Raw genomic sequence first — 27,679 nt, forward strand, 5'->3', positions numbered from 1 at the left:
CTGCAGGAATGCGGGCGTGGGCGGGGTCCTTGTGGCAGGTGTATGGACTGTGTGCCTGCTGCTCATCAGCGTTGCGCTTGGAAACTCTTTAATTAGCCCTTGCTGAAACACCAGGGAGTTTGGTGGTGTGTGGATCCAAGCCCCAAGTATGTACAGAGATCCCAGTATATACTTCGAGTTTCTGGATGGGTAGAGCTGCAGTGTTCTGCTGTTGTTTTCCTATTTTGTTTTCCTGTTGTAAGAAGTCACCATTTTCAGCACAAGGACTAGGATGAGTGGACTGCACTGGTCAAGTTGTCACAGGAGCACAAGCGTCCCCAGAACCTCAGGCACACGATGGGGACAGAGGCTGTGGGGCTGTGTGTGTCTGTGCGGGCTGCCCCAGGCCCTGCCCTGCTCTGGGGAATACCCCAAGCCCTGCCCTGGGCCTGCTCCGCTTGGCCTGACAGCAAAGATGGCAGCAGCCTGTGATATAGGTAGAGCACTGGATGGTTTGGATCAGGAGCTGTTGCCCACTCACTTTACCAGCCCCTCTCCTCAGCACAGGCCTTTCTTCCGCTTGCTCTGTCGCTGCTTGTGAGGTTATCTCCCTGCTGTTGTTTCACCATTGCAGCAAAAATATTGGCATCTCCCAACTGCAGTTCCTCCCTCGGGGCTCTCTACTACTGTCCCTTTGTTTGAGATAGGGCCAACTCCCCTCTTCCATTAGCAAAACACATCTTAAAATGCTGTTTACCAAATGCCAGTCTAGGAAGCTTCTCTGCCTTTATCCATATCTGCCTTGAATTGAAGTGCTTTTGCTGAAGTTCTCTTGACTTGACTTAATTCCCTCCCTCCCAAGGAGTGTCCCATCAACGCAGGACCACGATTATGGGGCAGTGTGAAATTGTCTTTACACACAACTCTGCCGTGCTCTTTTCCCAAACTTTGCACTGTGATCTCATTCACACCTGATTTTTCCCCCTGTCCTTCCTCCATATGTTCTTTCCTGGTGACATTGCGGCAGAGGACAAATCTCCATTTTTGTTTGAAAAGTCTATTTTAATGCAAGTCAGATCACTGAAAAGAAAAACAGATTAATTTGATCTTAATCTTTTATCTTAAGTGTTTCAAGAAATTAGAAAAGTCAGAGACATACCACAGGGTTTGTTGTTTTTAAAAACTGACATTTCTCACTATCAGTTCTGCTGATAAATCTTCAAGCCTTCAATAGCATAATTAATGATGATTTGCTCAGACAGAATTTTTAATTGTCAGCATCTTCCCCCTCTTCCTGCTGGCTCTTTCTTGGATCTTACAATGTGCCTGAATTTGAAGAATGGTTTAATTTAGCTCATGTGAGCAAATCTAAAGCTGTACCTGTAATGAAATATTGTAAAGTTAGGACACTTCAGTGTATTAATAGAAAATAGTATTATGCTGAACAGAACTATATTAAATCACACTTTGCTGGTTAAGAGAACATATTTTAAATTTGGATAAAAAGGAAATACTCCAGTTGTTGTAGCAGTGGGAGTGTATTACAATGGGGGAAGAGAAGTGATCCTGGGGACCTCAAAAACTGGATGCCTGTGCTGTATTTGTTATCTTTGTAAATGACTTTGAGCTCTTTATCTGGCTTACTGAAACCACGATTTGTAATTTAAATAGGCATAACTTCTCTTTTCGGATGGAACCACGTTAAGAAATTGTGTTCTTCAATTTAAATGGAATTTCAGCTGAATTGTTTCTGACAGCATTTAGCCTGCTGATAGAGCTAAATGCTGTATTGGTGAGCTTCAGTGAACGAGATCTTCACTAATGATTTCTGTTACTGTCCTTTGACATATAAGACACTTTTAGAGGTACTCATTTTACATGTTTTTAATAATCAAAACGTTAATGGTAGGTTTTATAAAGTCATATTAATACAGGGACATGTTTTTGTCCTCCGGGATTTCTGATAAGAAATAATTATATTGAGTAATAGAAGTATCCATTAGCTGTTTATATTTTTAAATCTATATATTTATATGTATATAAAGTCTGTAATGTAGTCTGCTGCTGCTTTTGGAGGAATTCTGTCCGGCAAATGTGTTCTCAGGTTGGTATATTGTATAAAAGATCAGCAAAATTAAGATAGAGATTAGATCAGATCACTTTGATAACCATTGCAAAACTGGATACTTATTTCATCTAGCTGTGAGAGTCATGTCACAGCTACACAGAAAATCCATGTGACTGAAATCTCTGCACATAGGCTGTGAATTTTTCATCTCATCTGAAGAGTTTCTGGTTCTTTTTTTTTTTTTTTCTTTTTCTGGGATGGCATTCAGAGGGATGTAGACAGGCTTGAGCAGTGGGCCCAGGTGAACTTCATGAGGTTCAGCAAATCCAAATGCAAGGTCTTGCATCTGGGTCAAGGCAACCCTCACTACCAATACAAGCTGGGGGATGAAAGGATTGAGTGCAGCCCTGCTGAAAAAGATCTGGGGGGTACTGGTGGATGGAAAGCTGGCCATGAGCCAGCAATGTGCCCTTGCAGCCCAGAAAGCCAACCGTATCCTGGGCTGCATCAAAAGCAGCATGGCCAGCAGAGTGAGGGAGGTGATCCTGACCCTCTGCTCTGCAAGACCTCATAGAATCATAGAATTTGGAATTCTATGCCTGGTTTGGAAAGGACCTGAAGGATCAAGCTCTAACCCACCCTCTGCAGGCAGGGCCACCAACCTCCACATTTAATACTAGACCAGGCTGCCCAGAGCCCCATTTCAACCCGGCCCTGAACAACTCCAGGGACAGAGCATCCACAACTTCTCTGTGCAGCTGTTCCAGCACCTCACCACTCTCTTGGTAAGAACTTCCCTCCTTCAACTTAAAACCATTTCCCCTTGTCCTGCTCTTATCTACCCTTTCAAAGAGTTGACTCCTCTCCTGTTTGTAGGCTCCCTTTGGGTACTTAAAGGCTGCAATGAGGTCACCTCACCTGGAGTACTGCATCCAAATGTGGAGTCCTCAGTACAGGAGAGACACAGACCTCTTGGTGCACATTCAGAGGAGGGCCACAAAAATGATCCCAGAGATGGAACATCTCTCCTATGAGGACAATCTGAGAGTGCTGGGACTGTTCAGCCTGGAGAAGAGAAGGTTGTGAGATGACTTGAGAGTGGCCTTTCAGTATCTAAAGGGGAGCTACAGGAAAGAGGGACAGACTCTTTAGCAGAGTCTGTGGCGATAGAACAAGGGGAAATGGCTTCAAACTTAAAGAGGGTAGAAATAGGTTGCATATAAGGAAAAAGTCATTTACAGTGAAGGTGGTGAGGCATTGGAAAAGGTTGCCCAGAGATGTGGTGGATGCCCTGTCCCTGGAGACTTTCAAGGCAAGACTGGATAAGGCCCTGGTCAACCTGATCTGGGTGTGCATGTTCCTGATCATTGCAGGGGGGTTGGACTAGATGGCCTTAAAAGGTCTTTTTCAACTCTAAGGATTCTATGATTCTATGATTCTTTTGATAGTTAGTTCTCAGCCTGCACCAATCCCTCATACTCTGTTGGTGATAATTCCGAAGCATATTGGTGAATCTGGGATTGTTCAGTCTAGAGAAGAGGACGCTCCAGGGAAATCTTATCACTCTCCACAACCATGTGAAAGGAAGTTGTGGCCAGGGGGATCTTGGTCTCTTCTCCCAAGTAACAGCAATGGGATGAGAGGTAATGGCCTCAGGTTGCATCAGGTTGGATATTAGGAACAATTTGTTCTCAGAAAGAGGGTCAAATGCTGGAACAGGCTGCCCAGGGAGGTGGTGGACTCACTGTCCCTGGAGGAACATTTATATGTATTAAGGCATGGTTTTGTGGGCTTATATTGGTGGTAGATAGATGGTTGGACTAGAGGTCTTTTCCAACCTTGGTGATTCTATGATTCTATGATGCCAGCATTATATTTTAAAACTGACAATTTCTATTTAAATATGTAGGTATAGCTGAGCTCTTTTGTGCTTTAGGTTTGGCACAGGTTGGTGCATTGTGGTGATGTTGAAGCTTTTAACAATTGGCAGCAAATGTCTTCTCCCAGCTCAGTGCACCCTTCATTGTGAAACTATGAAGAAAACAGAGTGGAACCTGGAGACTTTTCATCAGGACTAAGTCTCCTAAATTTTCTCCTGTCCTTCCGAAAGCTTCCTACCCTACACCTTTCTGCAGCACCTCAGTACTTACTCTGTATAGTTAATGGCATTCTTTCACCGTGGATGAAGCTCCAGAGATGATCAGTGCACAACTAGCTCAGGTGTTAGTACCATCTAAGTAGATTATAGCAGGCTTGAAAATTTTATTCTCATTGCTAAACATCCATCAATAGTCTTGTAAAATAGTATCCCAATCACAAGGAATCATGGAATAGTGGATTATTTTGCATAAAGCAAATAAAAGAAAATCCTGACACATCACTTTAAATCATATTCAGCGAATGAAGCAAGCGCTAGTATTTCTCCCCTGTAATTTATCCAAAGGCTTGTGCAGAAGCCTAATTAATTTGTAACTCAAAATAATCTTTAAAAATTCTGTGTTATGCAGGCTGCATAAATAACTGACCATACTGTGTAAGAAAATAAGATGTGCTATAGGATAAGGTTAAATCCAGTGCAAGATTCTACTTATGGGAAATGGCAGAGCCTTTTGGTGGGCAGCCACACTAGATTATATGTCCTTTGATACTCAGATTCTTGGATCTCTGTACATATCTTATATATGTAATTATATATATATTGTATATTTATGTATATATACACAAACTAATATTCTATTAAAGTACTGCTTGATGGTCTCTCTACTGAAGTTGCTGTTCAGTTCATGGTGTAGAAGCTCTTTCCTAAATTCCAGCTTAGCAAGAGATGTTTGTGTGTCTGCAAGACCTGGGTTAGCAAGAATTTCATCTCAGGATAGCTGTCCTTCAAGATCTTATTAGATTTTGTGGTTCAAAGTGTGTATTACAGCAAGCCAGTTTTTCTTTATACTTTCCTAAGAGCTCTATCTCATCATTGGGTCTTATCTCTGGAAGGAGATGCACGTATTTCTCCTGGGGGTAGATTCCTAGCCTTCCAGATATGCTGCAAGACCTCTTGCCTGGGTTTTTGGAAGAAGCGAATTTCAGTTCAGGTTATGATTATGGTTTTATTTAACTCATACAATGTACGTCAAGAAATAAAAAATGATAAGCAATGCTGAGGCTTTTGCTCGCTCTTCAAAGAGTAAAAGAAGTTCAATCAATCACTTTCCTGTTCAGAATAACATGAAGCTGAGTTAACTTGAAGTTGCTGTCACACAGGTGGACAAATGCCACAGGATCCTTTGAAGCTTCTAAAGTACTGAGATACTTGACTGCTTCTGCATAGTTGCTGTGGATCCATGACAGTTCCTCTGCTTTGGCTGAGACCTGAGGCTCTCTCCATCAAGAGCCACTCAGGTTTCTCTGCTTTTCGTTTCACCATTGCTCAATATTTTTCATGAATTAAGTGTTGTGCATGGATATTTGAGTGCATCTCCCTAGAACCAGCTTGGATCAGGACAGACCTTCCTGAGCAGAAGCTTGCTGGGTTTAATGGGGTTCCATGAGTAAAGGTGCCTGTGCCACACTTCTGAGTCTTCCTGAGGTCCAGATGTACAGTGAACAGCACTAGCTTGGGTCAGTAGAGTTTATTCTATATTATTATGTTCCAGATAACATAAAAATGAGTAAACTGCTTCTAGATCTGAACTAACACTGCTTAGCTTTGTTTGTGCAGTGCAGCACGTGAGCCAATAAACTTTGTGTGAGTAACCTCTGAGCTGAGTCCATGGCACAGTGTGCAACTGAAATAACCCTCCACGGCCGATTAAGGGATGGCTGTGGACTGTGGCATGCAGTGAAAGTGAGTAGCTGATGTGAACATTAAATTGGATCACCTGTGCCCACACATCAAGTTCCACAGACATCTGAGCAGCTGGGTTTTCTTTTCTTTTAAATTGAGTAAGTAGAGAGTGTTTTCTTTGCCTCTCAAACCAAATTTTCTCTGCTTCATTACTGTGCCCTGAGGCTCAGCTTGGGCAAATAGAGTTCATGTTAATTAATGCATCTGGCTTTTACAGGAAGAAGAGTGAACTATTTCCAGTAAATATATTCCAGGATACAGAAGTACTTCTAAATAGTTTCTCCAGCAGTGTTTGGCTGAGAATTTTTGATGTTATGGCATAGCATGAAGATTTTACAGCCATTTTTCTAGAATGAAGTTTGTAATTTAATCACTTCTCATTGCTCTGGAGTAAAACAATAGAAAGTGAGTCCTCTGGAGCTGAGACCACTTCAGTTCTGTGTTTGTTTATCCCCTAAGTTGCCGAGGACTGATTCAATCCAGAGCCTCTGCACTCCTATAATAACAGTGACTCCAGTGTCCAGTGTCCAGTGAGCTTTGCGTGGGTGGAGGAATAAGAGACCTCAAACAAAACAGATTGCTTTTCTATTGTATATTTGAAAGGATGATTTTCAAAGGGAGTTAGATGTACAGTTGTGTGTCCTGGTAAAAACACATAGTTAACAATATCCACAGCACCATTGCGTTACCAAAATTTGTGAAGTTCAACCGCGCCACCACACTTACGTCTGAGGACCAAGTGCCAGCTGTCAGGCTTGGAGAGCCTTACTAATGGTCTGGGTCTCCATGCTCATTCTAGAAAGGTGAAGGCTATGCCTACCTTTGTTTTCTTTCTACACACTTAGCAAGAACAAGAAAAACCAGGAGTCCCCTAAAAACACTGATTCCCCCCATTTTCCACTGTTGCTGTGTTGGCAACATGGAAGATTAGACATATTTAGTGACCGCCTAGTTTCTGTAGCATTTGCGCTAGCTTTGCAGGGAAACTCCGGAAGCAAAACAAGAAAAATCAGTGCATTTGTAAAACACAGCAGCCAGCCCTGCCACTTAGCCATGTGCTCCAGTCCCGCCGTTACACTCGTGGCTCCTTAGCTGATGACCTCAACCAATCTCCTCGCATGAACTTCAGCCCTGAGCTGGTGCTGTGCTAACACGCTCAGGCGTGCTCTGTTAGGCGTGATCCGCAGCAAGCACTGCTTCTCCCATGAGAACCCTGAGCTGCCGCTGACTTCGATAAGCTCAGCTTCTTGCCTACTGTTTCTTTAAAGGGAGAAAAGAATGAATAATTAATTGTTGCTCTCTGGAAGAGTGGTATAGAGGGCAAGCAGTACTGAACAGACAGCTTTCTGTCAAAAAAAAATCACATTTGGTGCACTACAAGTTTTTTAAAAATTTGTTATTTTTTCCTTTGCACACTTTCTCAGTGAGAACTAGGGGATTTATCAGGGAAAGATCTTGCTCCTGCTGTTCCCAAGGAGTGTGAATGCTTAGATTGCAGAGGGATCAGGGCTGAGCCCCAAGTGATGCCCATTTCTGTAACAGCTCACCACAGGCTTAGGGTTTGACCGTGGGACAAATCAAGGCTCTTTCAGGCAGTCAGCAAGGTTGTTTATGACTGGAGCTGAGGTGCTGCAGGGATGCAGGGCTGTTCTGCTAAGTCATCCTAGCTCGAGGTGAGCAAACCCTGCAGACAGATGCAGCATCATTTCTGCTACTCAGTGCTGGTGCATTCAAACTGCTGCTGGGCTGTGCCATGGGTTGTGTTTCTCCTGTGCAGAGATGGAAAAAAATAAAGAGATGGGAATTGGCAAGGGCAGCACCTTCAAAACCAGGCAATTTCTCATGGAAATTGATGTTTGAGTTTGCATTTTGTTGATTCTTAAGATAACAAGGAATGAAAAGCGATGAATTTAGAATATTAGCCAAAATCCAGCAAAAACTACTTTGTGTACTTAAATTTAGAGTGTCAGCAGTTTTACTGACTTGAGCAGGATTAAAATCAGCATGTGTGGTGAATAATTGCAGAGGTGATGAAGCAGCACACAAGTGTATGCACTCCTTTGTGGAGCTGGAAATCTTTCTTTTTGCTGTCCCAGACAGGAATGATCTCTGCCAAAAAGTTATTTTTCTAACAGTGGTCTTGCACAATATTTGCATTGGCACAGGGCACTGAGCTTTGCAAGTTCTGCACTGGCTGGTTTATGGAAAATGCCGTCACTGGCACAGGAACAGGGCTCCCTGCAATCTGCCCACTGTCTTTACAATATAGATTAGACACAGGTTTTTCTGCTCTCTTTCAACCCCAATCCATCATAAATTCTCTGTCCAGCAGACGACCTGGGGCAGGCGGACAGGCAGCCTGCGCTGTCTGAGCCAACTGGTCGGGGATGTGCTGGAGGGCACGTGCTGGGGATGCCTCATTCTGCAGGGCTGCCAGTTATACAGCGGGCAGTGAGAGCAGAAAGCTCTCCATGCAGGAATAGATTGCAGCAGTGCTTTGTGAAGAGCTTAATCCCATTAGTGTGTGTGAAGCGTGGCCTAGAAATCCTCTATGGATGAAAGTGAGGGATGTTGTGTGCAGATGCTGATGGGCGGAGGTACTGGGGCAGCTGTGAGCATGCACAGCAGCAAACTGATGGGCACTAAGAAAGCCTTTGAGTCAAACATACTCACCTGCTATGTTATATACAGCTGCATGGTTCTTTCTATGAATGCTATGTTTGGATTTTGTCTTTTTATAAATCAAATTCTACTTGATTCATCTGTTTTGTAATTTCAATTTAGTACTTTGTGATGAAACATGAAATGAAAACTGGAGATGAGAGTCTACCGTATGACAGGAGGAGACAGGGATGAAGTTTGTGCACCCGTTTCTGATCGATACAGATCAGATTGATGCATATACAATAAAAAACCCATTACCTAGAATTATGAGGAGCTACAAGAAATGCTGAACAGTGGAACAGGAGGAAAAGCTGCCTGAGCCCTGTAGGAAGAGGTGGCAGCCGTGCTATGTGATAGCTTGTACTGCATTGGGAATCAACATGAGATCCCAGTTTGAGCTGTTTTATTTGGATTGCACCTACCCAACAAGTACCTGTAGGGTCTGGCTTTTCTCTTTCACTTTGGCAACATGTGGGGAGTTTGTCAATCTGATAAACTGCTGAACTGAACTGAATCACAGCACAGCCCCCTGCACACAGCATTTTCTTGCCAGCATCTCTTCCCATCCCGGTTTGCCAGGCTCCCGGACCTCAGTTCCTGCCTATGGTCTCATTTCTTCCTCACTGCTCTCAAGAAATGAACCAAATAATTAAAACACACCCCTGAAATCCCCACTTGTTTACAGCTACTCCTTCCTCTGGGATCATTAGCAAGGTGTCTTTTATATTTATTTCTCTATAGATTAGATCCTGAGATCCCAAAGAGAGTGGAAACTGGAGGGAGACTTTAGATTGCTGATTTTGGAGATAGGATCTGTGTCTCAAATCAGCACTGAAGGTATTGCCTGAGATGAAGCAATAATCAGCTCTCTGGCAACATTACTTCTTACTCATGAAATGTGATAATCTTTAGCACAAAATTAAAAAGCCAGGCCTTTAGCTGATTGGGCAGCAAGTAATAATCATTCCACAAATGTTTTGAGTAATTCCTAGTGTGTGTTTAAGTAATTCCTTACTTAGTGAGGTAAATACTTGGCTTTATGACAAACTTCAGTTTCAAATGAAACATGGACCTTTCCATAGCTACTGTTAATTTTGCTATGCTGAATCAGTCCCTTCTGTATGTTTTCAGTTTCTCATTCATTTTCTCTATCTCAGATATGCATTTTCCTGCTTCTAGAAGTAGTTTCTTTTTGCTGGGTAGGCAGATGGTATCTGATCATTTTTTTCTCTGCAGATTACTCCTTCTATGGTCTACATAGTACTGTTTTCTCTCTTTTATAACCTGATCATAGTAGTGGGAATTAATCCATATTCCTATTAAGAGCATTTATTTCTGTATCACTCACCTTATAATTATTAGTGCTAATTTATTATACCCATTAAAAAAAAAAAACCTGATACTGTCACAAGGATCTTCCATTTGATAAGAACAAGTTGATTCAAATTAAAAGGTTTACATTTACAGGACTTTTAAGATATATACTACAATTAATTGAAAGATATTATACAGTTGTTAATCCCAAAGGTCTCTTTTACAAAGAGAATGAAAATGCCCTAGGAATTGGAGGGAATAAGGAAATACCTGAGTGTGTAGCTCAATAAATAATGTTCTTCTTGTTGCTGAAATACTAAAGAGTCAAAAATATTCCTCTCAAAGGGAAATGTTTAGAAGATAGTAAGGGTAAATTGTCTGGCCTGGAACAATGAAAAAAGTAGAAGTGAAATTAAAGATGGAAAATAAATGATCCAGAAGACAATAGTGAGAATATGTATGTAGAAGAAATGGTCATTGGTCCTTGTTTATGTGAACATTGCTGCAGTAATCTTCCCCATAGTCATATGAGTCCTGTGAGTCATAGCTCTGGGGAAGTTCTCAGGAGTTCCATTAAATCAGGAAAGCAATACAGGAATTGTATCTTGATTTAAATTCACACTGTGGTAGGTACATGGGTGTTTAAGCTGCTGACTGTCCAGTTTAGCATCTATTGTATCAGATCGGCTTTCCAAGAGGCGTACCTGGGATTGTTTTTTGCGATGTGCAAGGTGGGGTCAGGGCAAGGAGAACTGCAAATTTCCAGTCTCACAAGTGTGACATGAGAGCTCTAGATACAGTCAGGATGTGGTATGGTTCTGGATTCAGACTTGGGAATTAGGGAGTGTTCCTGGATGCAAAAGTGCACATGTATTTTGTAAAAACATTGTATGACTTTGATGTGCTTGTAGAAGACATGCATCAGGAAGGGAAAAGATAAACTGAAGTCTTGGCAAATAACTGAACCCACTACTTTTCCCTCCGCATTCTGATGGGTATCAGACAACTCACTTTAAACTCTCTGTGGTAATTCATAAAACCATCCTGGCTGGAAGGGACCTTGGAAGATCTCTATCCTGGTCTTCTACTCAAAGTGGGTCGATGTGGAATTTGGGCCAGGTTTTCAGGGCTTTGTCACATCAAATCTTGAAAATTTTCCAAGGACCAAGGCTCCCTAATCTCTCTCAGCCAATGTTCCAATGTTTCATCATCCTTCTAGTGATTTTTCTTCCTGTTACAATGTCCTTGTATGCACTGGAAAGCTGCTATTGGGTGCTCCCTAAAGCCTTCTCCAGGCTAAGCAATCTTAGCCTCACCTCACAGAGTGTGTGGGATCTGATCACATCGGATGAGACAAGGTTTCTCAAGAAATACTTGCCTCAATCTTCTTCCATGGGGAAGGCTCTTCTCCTTTGCTCCTGCCTATAGACACAGTGGCCTGAGAGACTTTTCTGGTGATGACTGAGGCAAAGGAAGCCTTGAGTATTTTAGCCTTATCTGTGCCTACCAATCCCATTCAGCAGCAGGCCCATATTTCTGTATTCTGTTAATGCTAGTGTAGCAGTAAAAGCTCTTATTGTCACTGATGCCCCCCACCAAGTTTCAACTTTGGCTTTCCTGAAATCATCCATGAGTTCCTGGGCAATGCTTTAATATTTCTTTTGACAGCCTTTGTCTGTCCATCCATTCAGCCATCCAAACATCCCAGAATTCTGCTGGTATGACTGATCTCATAATGTTTCAGTGATTCAAGCGATGTCATAGATGTGGAGTCTTGTTGCTTCAGTTTGTTTGTCTGGCTGCATGTTTGCGTATGGGCATTTGAGATTGCTTCTTTATATCTATTTCATCTTTCCCAAGGGCTCTCTTTCTCCTATTACCTTGTCCCATTACTTACCAACCTGACCTCCCTTACTTAATTGCAAACTATTATCACTGTTCCCTGGTGTATTGTTTAGAGTCCTCTTTACCAGCTGGCAAGCCTGCTGTCTATTTCTTCCATGTAACATGAGGATGGTTGTAATTTTCTATCGTACAGGCATAACATAATTGTAGATACACGAAAAAAGTGAGCAGAGATGGTGAAAAAATGTGTCTGCCTTGTGGGAAAATTCTGTGCGATGAAAAATCTGTACATAGTAGTTGGGTCATCCATATCTTTGGGATTCCTGGATGTCCAAGCTTGCTCTTTTTTCACAAACAGGTTGCTAGTAAGCAAGAAGAGGCCTTATTTGAACTTTTCTTTTAATAAGAAACTCTTGTCTATTCAAATCAGAAAACTCCTAACCAGTTGCTCTGCTAATATAGTGTGGAGGGACAGTGACCACACAGCTGGTGAGTAGACCCAAGGCTGGTTGGCAGCTGGAGGCATTCTGAGAGCTCTCTGTTGAACTGTTAGCTCATAGGACCTGCCCTAGCCTCCTTGCACAGGTTACAGTAAAAGCTGCTGGGAGCACAATAAATAGTGGTTTCTGTTATCACAAAAGCAGAGATTGTGAAAGCATTAAATGTTATGCTAACAAGGGAGGAAGATGGCTACCATGTGGGACTTGAATCGGCCATTCCACTTTTACTGTGCATAGGCAGTAACTTTTTCATGAAAGTAATTGATTACTGTCTTGATGAGCCAAATGAGCTGACTGGAGCACCCATCAGAGCAGTGAGTGTAGTGGGCAAGTGCAGAGTTCTCTAGAAGAACACAACAAACAAATGTAAATATCTTTAACCACTCACTGTAGTCACTGTTTCCTCTGATTGTTGTATTTTATGTTAAAGTAAGTAAGAATGATTCTGATTCAGGAGAAGGGCTTAAGATGGATGAATCAGTCTATACAAGCAATGTACTGATCTTTCTCCAGATAGATATTTCTGTATACTTGTTGAGAAAGATTTTAAAGTCTCTAAATTCTTCATAAGGAGCCAGGAATTCCGATATTTCTTTGAATACTACTGTGAATTATTCATGAATAAAAGATTATGTTGTATTTTATCTTCTATAAAATTTCTGATGTCCATCTGGTCTATCTAGAAAATTGTAGTGAATTCCTGCATAGCTTTAATGCTCTTGATTATAGGCAACTAGGGAACATGAAGTTCACTCAACATTTTCTGAGCAACTCCTAGCTGTTGTCACAGAAGCAGCAGGATGTTAGTGCTTTAATCTTCTACAGCTCTACCTGATACTTACTGGCAATCAAGCAAGTACAGGTACTCTGTTTTTTAAAGGCACTGCTGGAACATAAACTTTTACTCCTTCCATACATATTAATTACATTCAACTTATCGCAGTGAATAGGGAAGGCTAAGAAAAATAAAACTAAAATACTTGCAGCCTGTTTCTTTCTCTGTTACACTGATATAAATGAGGCATAAACATACTGAAGTCAGTACTGCTACGTGAAACTGGTGTGATGATTACAGAATTGGGCAAGTTTAAGTTTAAATTTTCCTCTCTTATGGTTTAAGTAAAATGGATTATTGGATGTGAACTCTGATTCAAAAAAAGGCAAAAGTAGGTTGTTCTATGGACTATTGTTCTATGTTCAGAGGGCTGCATTTTTACTTTACCCAAGTGTCACACATTGATTTTGTAATTATCATGTAGCCTTTAATAATAAAATGAAATTAAGAGTCCACATCACTATATCACCATGAAGAAATTGTTGTAAGGTTAGTTAATATCATCAATGCAGTTAGGTGTTGGAAAACATTTTTAATGGAAATTTGATTGCACTCACATTCCTTGGTAAACAGTTTTTTACTTACAACACAAATTTCTTTAATAGGTTGCATCTGCAAGAACTGAAGCTTAACATTTTTTCTGTCTCTTGATGCAGCCAAATCAGAAGTATTAAGAGATTTTGGAAAAAAAATATACTCTGAATTATTTGTGGGTTTATTATCTTAAAGAATCTTACAGATTTTTTAAAAACAAGAATATTAATTCAGTGTTCTGAATAAATTTCCTGTCTCTACATATTAATTGGAATATGGGTCTTCAGGTTATTATTCACAAGTTATGAGGCACTGCTATGCATTTTTGAAAAGCCACTGTAATTCAGGGAGAGAGTACTTTCAAATGTATAAGAGATTTTGATCAATAAGATGGCAGTAAAAAAGAATACATTTTGTACTTCAGTATCAGCCTACCCTTTTAAGATCTTAGAGTCCTTTGAACACTGGCGAAATGAAGCCTGTAAAATATACCAAGTACGTAATATTATTTTAACTTAACAAATTGGAAAACTAAAGCATAGTTTTCTAAGTATTTTTAAATGTTCATTGAGATTTTGAGGGGCAAAGATTTGGTCTCAGGCTCTAGGTTCAGAACAGGTTCTTGCATTTAATTGTTTAGCCCTCATTTTCTATTCCATGCAGTCATGTAGCAGAGTAACCATTTTTTATTGTGCTTTTTTCACTGTGTATCTCACCCTGACTTCACTTTGCTTGTGCTACTTTGTGACCTTTAATGTAGCTCATGAAAGCCGTCCACTCAACAGCTTGCTGCCTGGATCCATGGCGAAAGGCACTACGTTTTGTTTCTGTTTGCTGTTATTCCTTCTGCTTTTGTTAGTTGCTTGTTTTTCTATTCATCCTTCTTGGCTATTCCTTATCTTTATCCATTTTAAATTTAGGATTTTGTTTTTTTCTCCTAGACTTTTCCCAAGCAAAGGGAAATGTCAAAGACTTTATCCTCCTAGTGAAAGAAGATATGGAGTCTAAAAATTATATTCTTCATGACAAGCTAGGCTGGAATAAGGGATGAGGTTTTACTGCCAAGACAATTGTCCAGAAGTAGTGATAGAAGTGGATGCTTACTAGCAGTACATTGGTTCAAGATTTTGGACAGTAAGTCTATGGTTGCTGAAGATGATCAAGATGGAAGCTTTGACTGAGAGTTCATCATGATGCTTCTTGTAGTTTGGCCTTCATATAATGTCTGTTATGGTAAAGAAAACCTGAAGCACTGGCTTATCATTCCCATCCAATATCCAGAACAGTGATCTTTGTGAAGTCCACTCAGTGGAATTGGGAAACTTTTCCCTTCCTTTCTCACCATCATCTTCAGTCATTGTGCTATGGTTCTTGAGTACCCAGAAACCTAACATTGCTTTGCTTTGTGCTCTTGCTTTAATCCTAAGAGAAGGGAGAAGGGGGCATGAGGGGAATGGACTATGAATGCAAGCATTTTTAAAGCTGTCCCAGTCATTTTGCTTCTGTAGACCACCTACAGACAGTAGAATGTCCGGGTTTGTTAACTGGGAGTTTCCCCTGTTTGACATCAGCTGGAGAGGACTTCTGCACAGAAGTTAGTTACATCACATTAGTTACTCTGGTTTAAAGCATGTTGCAACAGTTGTGTTGGTTATGTACACTGTGATTGCAATATTAAGAGATAAAGATTCCCTGAACAGCATCCTCTTTCATTTCCTGACATTGATCTGATGTCAAGACATTACTGTCAAAGTGTTTATTCAGCTACATTTATTCACCTTACATGGGAAAGATCAGTGCAGCTCTTTGTCTCCCTCCCCTTTCCTTCCCCAGAACTTCCTGGACTACAGTGTTCCCTTCTCCATCTTCCACTTACTTTGGAAAATGTCTACCTGTGGTCAGGCCCCTCTAGTATTCCCACCACAAGCAGTCATCAGCAGAACCATTTTCCAGTGGTACAGTAGAAGAAGGAGGAAAGGTTGGAAGAAAGAGGTACTTTCTGGTAATAACAGGGCTTCTTACTTTTTCACATATACCAGCTCCAGGATACATATACAACTGTAAGACAACCTGAAGCTGGTTTACATTAGAAATGTCTTCCATTAAAAGCCATTAGAACTTCCTCTCCCAGTCCCTACTTGAACACGGAGTCCAAGGTGTGTCACATCCAGGCCCACTGAGAATGGGGCACAGAAACAAGCTCTGATAGCAATGAGAACTCCATGAAATGTGTAAAATTCTAGAATAATTCAGGCTGAAAGAGACATTAGGAGGTCTCAGAGTGACCTCTGAGATCAGACCATGTTGTTCATCCAGTTGAGTGTTGAAATCACCCAAAGATGGAAACTCTACCATTTCTTTGGATGCTATTCTATTGCTTGAATATTTTCCTGGTTAAATATACAGTCTGAAGTTCTCTTGTTTCTGTTTAAGCCAATGATCTTTTGGTCTTCTGTCATGAATCACTTGGTCTTTTTTTATACAAGCTACAGAAGCTCAGCACCTCTTCATGGGGCATCGGCTGCAGCCCCTTTCTGAACCTCCACTGATCTTACTCCAGTTGATCATCATCTCTCTTGTGTCTGACAGCAAATGCAGTCTTTCAGATGCAATCCAATGAATGCCAATGGAGATGATCACTTGGCTCAATCTACTTGCACTACTCCTATTCATACACCCCAGGCTATCAGCCTTTGCTGCTAGGCCACACATTTGGTTATATTCAGCTTGCTGTCTGTCAAGACTTTCAGACTTTTTTTCAGCAAAGTTGCTCTCCATCTAATCTGTGTCCATCCTGTATAATTGCAGGGGGTTCTTCTGTTGCAGATACACGTCTTTACGTGTGTCCTTGTGGAATTCTAGAAGATTCCCACTGGTCCATCCCTCCAGGCTGCTCAGGTCCCTCTGAATGGCTGCCATGCCCATGAGTATACTGACTGTTTCCCTCTGCTTACCTGTCAGTTCGGTATGAAGTTGACAGCATATCAAAAATCTTGCTACAGTGAAAGTGAGTTGCATCCACTACTCTCCCCTCACCACAAATCCAGTCATTTTATCATAGAAGACTGATTAGGCATGATTTTCCCTTTATAAAATCCATGCTGGCTGCTCCAAATCACTGTCTCCTTAATGTATCCAGAAATGTGCTTCAAGAAGCCTTGATCCATGACTTGTAGCAAAGCTGGTCATGACTTTTTTGAAACTGGGTGAAACATTTACCTCTTTACTTATTTGAGATCTTCCTCAATCTACTCAACATTTCAAAAATGACATAGTGGCTTCACTGCACTGTTGTCAAGTTCTTTCATCACTACTGAATGTGGCCTGTCTGCTCCCATGGACTTGAAAACTATCTATTGCTGATAGTTTTTCTCCCTGAACTCTGCCTTTCAGTCAAGATGCCCAAAAGACCTTGTATGTGAAGGCTGAGACAAATGAGGCACTACATAATGCAGCTTAATCTGTGCCCACTCTCACTGAATATTCTACCCCATTCAGCATCAGTTCTATGTTTTTCTTGTTCAGTTTTCCAGTACCAGTGAAACAGTAGAAGCTCTTCTTGTTGTGCTTCACATCCCTGGCAAGTTTCAGCTCTACTTGAAGTATGGTTTTACTAACCCCATTGCTTTGTGCCTAGGCAATATTTCTAAATTCCTCATTTGTTGTCTATTCCTGCTTCCCCCTCCTATATGCTGTTTGATTATTCTAGGGCTCAGTCACAAGTTTCTTATTTACTCTATCCAGTCTCCTGGTAGAGCTACTTGACATACTGTGTATTGCACTTCTATTTGGCGGATTTCCTGAGCTACTTCTGAACTATTTCTCATGGGATCCCACCTGATAGTTGATAAAGCTAAAGTTTGCTCTGGGTTTGCTAAAACCCAGGAGCTTCACTGTCCTATTTGCCCTTAGGATCTCTAACCCTGATATTTTCATTGTCACTACAGTCAAGTAGTGCCACAGATGATCACATAATCACATCACAAAGTAGTTTTTTCTTCTTTCTTTTCAGGATTTGTTAGAAGAAAGTTTCAACCACTTTCTCACCTTAATCATGTGAAATGTTACAGTCTCACTTTTTGTTCTGAATATGTTGCCTTTACAGAAAGGATTGTTAAGCACTGGAATAGGCTCCCTGGGAGGTGGTTGAGTCACTATCCATGGATGTGTTTAAAAACCATTTGGATGTGGTGCTCAGGGACATGATTTAGTGGAGGATTGTTAGTTAGGATAGTATGGTTAGCTTGTGGTTGGACTGAGCAATTTTATGATTCTGTGTTACTTCTTCCATAGAGACTCCATCTTAACTTCTAGACCATATGCCACTTGAGACTATGATAAGACTCATGTGCAGCAGGTGGATGAATTTTATGGTGTGTATTAGAAGGACACAAGCCATTTTGGTGTGATGCTTATAGGAGGGCTCTTAAGCCCCTGTGCAATGGAGACATGTCTGATCTGGAAAGTGCTTCTGACCAAAATGCCAGTCCTCAGCCCCACACGAGCTGCCAAGTGACACACAGCAATTTGACAGCAGCAGTTTTGGTCCAAAAGCTTAATCCAGAACATAGAGTAAACATATTCTGCACATATACCAAGAGTGAATTGTTTTCTGTAACACTGAGACATCTGACATTGCCTGAAACCTCCTTTGAACTCCACATTACTGTAGTGGTGACGTTATGCAACAAGCAAAATCTAAGCCAGGTCTTTTCCAGCACACACCTGCTAACAGAGGTACAACCAAGCTGTTTGCGAATCTCAGCAGGTAGTGAACAGAGAAATATCTACATAAATTAGACATTCCAATTCTTAAATAGAATTATGCTTTGTTGGCATTAAATATAAGGTCTCCACTGCACAGTTTTCAATGTTCCTTTCTAACATATGCAGCCTTTAAAGTTCTTAGCCTGTCGTGTGGGTGTGGAGATTCCAGTACCTTGAAGCCATGGCATGGCAGGCAGCTCACAGCTTCTTACCTCAGCTGACTCCAAAAAAAATACCATGTCAGTCGAATTAAATAGACAGCTGTAGCCTTTCATAAGTTGAAGAAACGTACTGCCCTTTGCAGTTTCTATGGCCTTCAGAAAGAATACAGTCACTCAAGGTGACTTCAGCATAGCCCGTATGTGTACAATGAAATCAAACAACCCTCCAGTTTCCAGATTTTTCCATATATAATGTGCAATGAAAATGTGATTGGGAAGTTTAATCCAAAAAGAAATTTAGAGAAAAACATGAAAGAAGTGCAGATGGAGTGAGGAAGATGTCCTGTTTTTAAAATGTCCTTATGTCATTTTACCTGTTAACATTTGCATAGGAATTCTGAATCAGATGAGCCTTTATACAATCCCCCCAAAACAGTTGAATTTACTCCAGCTTTTATTATGTGCTAAAGAACCTGCAAGATGAAAACGTGTCACCTTCTTTCACATGTCACTTTCACATATCCTCAAGGAATCTCCATTCTCCTGGATGTGGAAAAATATCTGGTGTCTGAGAAGAACTGTTAAAGTTTGAGCATCTTTGAAGGAATCTGAGAAAATAGGAATTTATAATTTGGCAGACTGTGTCTCAGTTTACTGTATCTGACAGATGAAAGGTACATATGGAGGGACTGTAATTACCCCAGGGTAAACATCAGTCACTTGTGAGTCCCTCTGAGAAATCTTGTGGTTTGACTGTAGAAGTTTGCAATTGTCCCAAAATAGTGACATTCATATACAAAGCTATGTATTGGCCTATCTGTTCCTGAGAGAAATTATACATAGGAATTCAGTGGAGAAACTATTGCTGTAATAGTCAACACATGCAGCTTGCTGCAGGTTAACAAGAGGTTGGGTGTGTTTTATTTGCCTGGTGGGAAGCAGAAAGAATTCCTTCTGCTAACAGGGTTGTGTTCACAGTTTGCAACATCTAATACTGCAGTATAATGCATCTGTGACTCAGACCCCCCTCACACACTACATTACTTCAATTTTATATGAAATCTTTGCTAATGTTTCACTTTCACATTGGTATGTATTCTATCCAGAGGTCTGTCACTCAGACATCACGTGTCTGTGGTTAAGGGGATCTTTAGCCACCACATCTGCTGACGGCAGAATTAACTGCCTTTGCACTTGTGTAACAGTACAATTTTATTTCCTCTTCTGGTTTACTGGAAGTAGGATTAGGGATGAGCATTAAAATTAAGAGCCCGGACACTGAAAACAGCATTCCCTGAGAGGCTGCCATGGATTTCTGCATTTAAAAGCATATTCTGAAATGAATCTTTAGATTTCATGGTGCACTAATCATAGACTGTAATATCAGAGGGCATGGAGGGATTTATAACCACTACCAGAGTCGACATAATTCTTTATAAGTTTAGATAAGTATAAATACATCTGTCAGACATTATTTAGATCACAGAGGTTTTCGAAATTATTGAATTATCGTTGCATCTTCAGGTATCGCAGCATTGGTGCAAAAAGCAATCCGGAATGAAAACACTGAGTAAGTCCTCAGCAGCAAGGAGGATGCTGTTCACCCAAATGCAGCAGTTCTGCAGGCTCTCCCCATGCCCTTAAACCTCTCTTAATCCCTTCCCAAAATGGGCACAACTGGAGCTGGTCTGCACAGCTCTTACGTGATGCTCTGGAGCCTGTTTTCCCAGCTCAGAGTATGAGAGCACAGAATAATTGTCTGAGACACTTTATGCAAGCCTCAGTGGTCCCAGATTTCTATTTAAAGCACACAGAGGATGGAGCTGCGTGCAGGCTGGCTGCAGGCACGGCTCTGACTTCTCCTCTGCAATCTCAGCAGATTCCCGCTTACACACACACTCACAGAGCACAGTTTTAGGGCTGGAGCTCATCCTAATGTAGTAACACTACTCAACAACACCCAGCTGCCAGGTTTCCCCCTTCCCAGTGCTTTCTGAGGGATGGACACAGCCACTTTACAGTCTGCCTTCACTTGGCAGCAAAACCAAAAAAATCAGCCCTGATAATGTTTGGCTCTACATCTGCAATGGTTACTACAGTTTCCAATGTATGTGAACCAACTGCTGATAAGTAGAGTTAACCCTGATGCTCAAGCCGTTGGGGAGATACTGAGCTGTGCATCTTTAAAAGGGAGTGCCGTGATGGTATTTTAATAACTATTTCCCAGAGACACTCAATGCGGAGTGTTTGTTTAAAAGAAAAATCTATTTTCCTTGATCTTACCATAAGGTACTCTCCCACACGGGACCATTTCTCTCAGAACTGTTGGCCACTGTCCGGTGTCAGCAGGACTCCCCAGTGCAAGGCTCCTGTGAACTGCTGGTTGCAGCACACCCCATGTGCTGTGTGACAGTGCGTGCTCCACCGTTGTTATCTGCTGTGGGCAGACGTTGCAAGCTGTCATAGCAGCAGTGTGCAGTGATGGCTGCATGGCGTGAGGTCATGACTTGCCCCATGCAGAAAATGCTTCCAGCTGGCTGTGAAGGAAATCAAAACATGCTGAGAAAACACCCTGTGCACCAAAACTTGCCATCGTGTATCAAAATCCCATCCCGTGAAGCACTGGATCCCCCTATATAAACACATGTGAGAATGAAACTGGCAGCCACTGGGTCTGGAGAGGGGAAACTCCACCCAATGGCATGTCCATGGATGACTCACTGTGCAAAAGGGACAACCCTGAAGGACTGTGTCCTGTGAGAGACTTGCTCCTGAGCAAGGACATTCAGGGACAGGGCAGTTGAAGCCAGTGTCGTGTGGTAGGACCCGTGATGCTAAGTGTCAGGAGTCACAGACCATTATGCACGAGGCAGCAGAACAGTATTACACACACTGCTCCAATTGCCTGTGCCACCTGCACCTGGAGAGTTCTGTCTGTAGCAAAATAAGGGAAGATGAGACTGGGAAGGGAGGAGGATAGAGGTTTGTGTGTTTATCTAATTGTGTTCTTCTTTCCCTCAGTGATCAGAAATTTGTGTGGCCTGGCAATTTCCTGACTCCAAACCATTTTGTCTGTGACAGCTATATACAAAGTGTGTTTTAATTACCTTAACTGCATACAAAACACTGTCCTACACGACTATTTCTGCTTCTGCAATAACAGTTTGTACCGACTATTTGCAAATCTCTTATCTATGTACAGTTTGATCTTCTCTGCAGCAGAATGGTGTGAAAAACTCAAGGACGCTCCGCCCCAGATGTTCATCAATCAACACACACATATTGAGGCGTTCAGGGGAGATGCAAACAGAGGAGCTACCTGGGATAATCTCTAGAACAGACCAAAATTCCCATGCAGAGAGCTCCTGTGTACCAAGCACTTAATTACCATGATGGGAGGGAGTTCGGACCTGCTTTCAGAGCAGACTGTTGCCACAGACCAGCCCCAATCTCTTCTGATGACAAATTGGAGAATTCCTGAACCACAAGGGAACTGATGACAGGTGCAGTGTGTGTGCAGAGGCACAGCCCTGATACCCAGCTACACCACAGTTATAGCTATGGGACAGACTTGAGATTCGTACTTAGAAATCTGACAGCTCCTACCACACCAAGATACTCCTAGCCTTCAGAATTTGAGTGTCTCTGTTTTTGGATTACTGACTGAAAGCCTTTACTCAAATCAATTCTGGATCTTAAACTTCCCAGGAAAAAAATGTGATATTGTCCTGAAGAATCTTTTATTGATTCAAACCTATGACTTTTCTCAACCATTTTAAGAGGATCACTGGCCTCACATATTTGTCCAAATACCAGCTTGTAATGAGTTAATTGGGTGAAAACTGCTATGACATCCATATCATTATCCTTAAACTTTTCTTCATTTTGGTATTTGCTATCAATAGGTTTCACTGCCTGCATATCATCATGCACCGGAGCACAACAGGTATGTTATCACAGCAATTTGGGCTAACAGAGGAAACATAGTGGCCTCTACTGAATCTCCTGGGATTATACTGGGCTGATTTATTCTGTAAAGGCACATGGAATTGTGGCTCTGTTTCCTCTGCTCTCCAGGTCCTCAGAGACACTTAGTCTTTCTGAAGCGCTGTTTTCCCCCATCCCCGGGAATTGTGCCACGTGTCCTAGACCTGCCATGTGGGACACACAGCTGCTATGGTCCTCTGAGATCTGCTAGACTGCAGTGTTCAGCACCACTGTTTAATTATAGACTTGGAGAAAGCCAGTGAATTTGTCAAGAATTGCTCCAGGGAAATGTTTCTGTTACAAACTCTGCAGTCATACAATCTCTCTTTTTCTCAGTAAGAAGAAAAAACTGCCCCAGGGCTAAACCTCCAAGATACTATCCACAGGCTATTTCTGTTGTGTTTTGATTTGGAAAAGAAAAGCAATCACTATCAGCAACCCTTGCAGCAAAGCTGAAGCAGCCCAAGCATTTCCTTGAAGCATGTCTTCTCAGTCATTCCAATTAGCAGTTGCTATAATATGACATTGAGACTGGTTCTCAAGTTGAGGAGGAAAAGGGGGAAGCCATAGTGCTGAGAAATGGGTTTTGAAATAGTAAGAGGGAAGTTATTTGATAAGAGCCTGAGATCATGGCATGCTACATTTCACTTCAGATTTAGGTTTCTTGGGAGGAAGAACTGTAACTCTGCCTGTGTGTATTCTGAATACCATCCAGCTGATGGAGGCTGCCCTCCCAGCTGGGCAACCCTGAAATACCAATGAATAAATGATAATCATCTCCAGTTTAATGTCTGTCTGTGGGAATGGAGCACAGCACTGTTTAATTTTGACCAGCAATAACCCTGAGCAAATTAGTACCATCTGGTCTCCACTCAGAGCTTTCTTGACCAACAGAAAATAAAATAGATGCAGAAGTTTCATAAAGCAATGGCAACTCCCAGAACTGTCAGACTCGCGTTGTGTGTCAGTCCTTCTCTTCAGCAGTGCCCCGAGGACTGTGCCCACTGTGACGCAATAGTGACAAGGCCTGGATCCCAGTCCTCAAGTGTTCTTGCCCACAGCTTTGGGGTTCCAGCAAAAACAGAATACAAATTTTGTCATGTTACTAAATTATATTCATCCTTGCTAACCTCTTGTGATGAATGGCTCCATCTGAATGTAGTGCTGCCAGCCTCTTTACATCCCCATGAAATACGATTACAATATATCTTAAGGACCTGACAGGGAGAAGAGCTACAGCCTTTTTATGCAGGAAAAACTCCCCGAGGAAATGGGATGAAATGGAACAACCTCAGAGCTTACTGCAGGAAAAAGCATTTCAGGCAGCCCAGTGGGGCCCAGGGACCCAAGCAAACAAAGGATTCTGTTTCATTACAGGGTTGTCCATGCTGAGGGGTGACAAGCTCCTGTAATAAAACTAGAGCTGGAACAATGGAATGGCATGGAAGAAACCAATTCCTCAATGTTTTCAAATACAGCAGTATCCTCTCCCTTTCTCAGGCTTACAATCAAATAGGGACCTGGGCCAATCCGTGCTGCAGTGGCCCAGAAGTGGTGGTGGCAGTGTTCTGCTGGGACTTGAGCTTGTGGTCAGCAGCCCCAAGGAACATGGGGCCCAGCATGGGCTGGCCTGCCCCGATGGCAGCAGCACATGGAGGGCTGGGAGGGAGCTGCCAGGCACTGTGCTGGCTCTGTGGCATTCCATGGCTTTTTATCAGGTGCCAGTGTGTGGTGCCAGCTGTCAAATAGAGGAATCTCTTTTCAACACACTGCCTTGAACAAGAGCAGGCCCCAGGCTTGCTTCCTTATTCTCCCCAATATGCAATCTGCCAGTTAAGGCAGCTCCTCCCATCAGCAAGGCCACAGCGGGCTGTGAGCTGACATCCTCCTTCCCCACGTGCTCTTCTGTCTGGCAGTGCTGACCAAAACCCATGGCCATGGGCCTCCACACCCCTCACAGCATCCTATGTAAAGAAGTGCTGAGAGGGTGAGGCCACTGTGTGTTCCTAAAGGAGCATGGAGAAAGGCATCTTTGGGGGAGGGAAACATATTTCCAGCTTTGCAGTGCTGTTCAGACAGAGCAGGCTATGTATGCTCAGAGAGGCAAAGATAAACTTATTGTTGCTGAACAAATATTATATAAACAGGGATTTTACCATCTGTGCTCCAATATTAGATTTCCAGTACTATTTACATGTAGACAGATAACTTTTAAGTGAGAATTAATATTTGCCCCCAGGTGAAATGTGGGGGAAAAATAAAAGTCAACTCTATCTAATGGAATCCCATTTCCGCACTGGAATTCCTCTTAAAGCCTAGGCATACAGCGTAGCCACAGCGGGGTTCTAAGTGCCTCCTGCTATTCCAGACACCCTATGATGAGCTCAGCAGGCCAGCAGGAACCCAGCTGGCTTCTATTCCACCTCCTTGTAGGTGCCCTTTTACAGCCTGCTGTCTCAGAGACTTCATGAACTTTCCATTCAGCACTTTCCTGTTTCAATGACCTATACCCTAAAGTCAAACTTAATCCTGACAAGGCTGGCAGTCAGGATCTGTCGGGATCTGCCAGAACCTGGCAGGCTGATCCCTGGGACTGAGCGCAAGGAGGGAACAGATGCAAAACCCAAGGTGAGCAGCACTGATGGTTTGACTGATCATAGAATCGTGGAATCATAGAATGGCTTGGGTTGAAAGGGACGTCAAAGATTGTCTAGTTCCAACCCCCCACCACGGGAAGCGTTGCCAACCACTAACTCAGGCACTAGATCAGGTTGCCCAGAGCTTTGAACACCTCCAAGAATAGGGCATCCACAGCGTCTCTGGGCAGCCTATTCCAGCACCTCACCACTTTCTCAGTGAAAATATTCTCCCTGACATCTAATCCAAATTTCCCTTGATTATGTGAGCCAAAGTCATTACCTAGAATTACAGAGATGCACCATTCTCCTGCTGGGCATGGAAGGTGTTTATTCCAAAGCAAAAATATCCTGAATGTGGAACCTGGAGATAGAACAGTTACTAGAATGGTTTGGGGAAATGGATTAGATTCCCTTGACTTAATCCTATAATATTGTTACTCCTAATCTACAAATTAATGTCACACTATATCCACTGCAATTCACTGAAGAAACTGTTGTGCGTTTCCTGCACCAAAGCAAAGAAAGCATGGTCATAGTGAAGGCTTTCACAGAAGCACAGAATTGTAGGGGTTCAAGGGGACCTCTAGAGATCATTAAGTATACTACCTCCTTGCTAAAGCAGTTTCCCTACAATAGATCACACAGGTAGGCATCCAGGGGGTTCTTGAATATCTCCATAGAGAGAGACTGACTCCACAACATGTTCCGGCGCTCTATCACTCTGACTGTGAAGAAGTTCTTCATTGTGTTAATATGGAACTTTCCATATTCCAGTTTCTGCTCACCACCCCTCCTTTTACTGTTGCTTACCACTGAAAAGAGTGCCTTCATCAGCTTGACTCCTTCAGTTTAGATGTATATAAACAATGATGAGATCCTTTCTCCACCTTCTCTACTCCAAGCTGAACAGCTCCAGGTCTCTCAGCCCTTCTGTGCATGGGAGATGCCCCAGGCCCTTAATCATCTTTGTTGCCCTCCTTTGGACTCCTTCTAGAATATCTCTGGTTTGTTTTGTTTTGTTTTGTTTTGTCGGGGAAGCACACAGTACTCCAGATGTGGCCTCACCAGGGCAGAGTAGAGGAGGAAGATCACCTCCCTCAGCCTGCTGTCCATGCTCATTTTAATGCACCCCAGGATATCATTGGCCTTCTTGGCCTCAAGGGCACACTCCAGGGTCATGGACAACCTGTTGTCCACCAGGTCCTTCTCTGCAGATGTCCTCTCAACTAGGTCATCCTCTAAGCTGTACTGATTCATGCAGTTATTCCTCCTCAGGTGCAGGACTCTATACTTTCTCTTGTCAAGCCTCTCAGCTTCTTCTCTGCCCAGCTCTCCAGCCTGTTCAGGTCTTGCTGAATGGCAGCACGGCCTTCTGCTGTTACAGCCACTCCTTCCATCTTAGTATCATCAGCAAACTTGATGAGGGTAGACTTTCCTAATGTTGAGGCTACATTTATGATAAGAAATAAAAATATATTCTCTGGATCTGTTGCCTTGGCATGTTTTATAAAATCATAGAATATCTCAGGTTGGAAGGGACCCATAAGGATCATCAAGTGATCCTTACTTCCCAAACAGTGTGAGGTCCATCACTAAAATTCCTCTGTGCCTTATCTCTATTGAGAGAGAGCTCAATATACTATTGAGCTAATCGTGGCCAGAGCACGTACTAGCATGGGACATGGCATTGGAAGATCACCATACCTGAGCAGTGGCCCCAGTTAGAAATTCCCTGCCTACCTGCAAGTTTGCAGAGAATATGGCAAGCCAGGCTGAGTGCAAAAAAGCAGAAAGCAGGAGACAAGTATGACAACAGGACACTTTGTATGTCCTGTGATATCATTTGTGAGACAAGTGGTGAGAATGCATTGGATGTGCTTCAGCCTTCGACTGGATTTCTTTTTTGACATCCCACAAGCTAATAACCACCAGAGCCATCACTGGTGTCAGGACCGAGGAGAAATGTTGAGCTGTTGGCACAACTCATGCTTTCTGGGTCCCTTTGGCAGCTGTGTCCTGTTAGACCCATCTCTCCTAGCTTCTCAGAGATACATTGCTGATTTTCTGCATGGACAGAAATCTGTCGGGGTGGGGGGTTTCCTCTTGTTATGAACATGGCTTTCAAAACCATCTTCTATCATGTGTGGGAGCCATGATTAGTGCTCATACGAGCTCCTCAGGGAGTGGGGGGGGAGAGTTTGAGAGCTGAGGAGGTCCTGAGAATGAACACACTTTGCCAAAATACATTGTTTTGTTTTATCACAGCAAGATTGTAAGGTGACATGACACTCCCAGCACAGAAATGCTACAAAAGCATGCACAGGGTTTGTGGCGGATAGCGTTTCTGCTTGGCCATATGGGCTCTTGTGCGTGAGAGGGGATTTGGCTAACCCTGAACATGATGCCATCTGCCAGATCTGTCCATTTCTCCTTCAATATTTCTGTAATACTCCCTTTATGTACCCACAGCAAATGGCAGACCACCTGCGTCTTTTATCTTCTTAAATGAAACTAAGTTTGCTGTGTTGTGGGTTTTTTTGTTGTT

At 42.4% G+C, this 27,679-nt stretch overlaps 1 long non-coding RNA gene across 1 annotated transcript; it reads right to left on the minus strand.

The window, feature by feature from the left end:
• Positions 1–4,814: 4,814 nt before the first annotated feature.
• On the minus strand, positions 4,815–23,917 carry LOC109370767. Its single transcript, XR_002121176.2, has 3 exons — positions 23,354–23,917; positions 20,792–21,045; positions 4,815–19,116 (listed from the first exon to the last, which is right to left on the minus strand). It is a non-coding gene; the product is annotated as an uncharacterized LOC109370767 (long non-coding RNA).
• Positions 23,918–27,679: the final 3,762 nt, after the last annotated feature.

Source organism: Meleagris gallopavo, chromosome 1 (genome assembly GCF_000146605.3).
Source record: "Meleagris gallopavo isolate NT-WF06-2002-E0010 breed Aviagen turkey brand Nicholas breeding stock chromosome 1, Turkey_5.1, whole genome shotgun sequence".
Classification (NCBI taxonomy): Eukaryota; Metazoa; Chordata; class Aves; order Galliformes; family Phasianidae; genus Meleagris; species Meleagris gallopavo.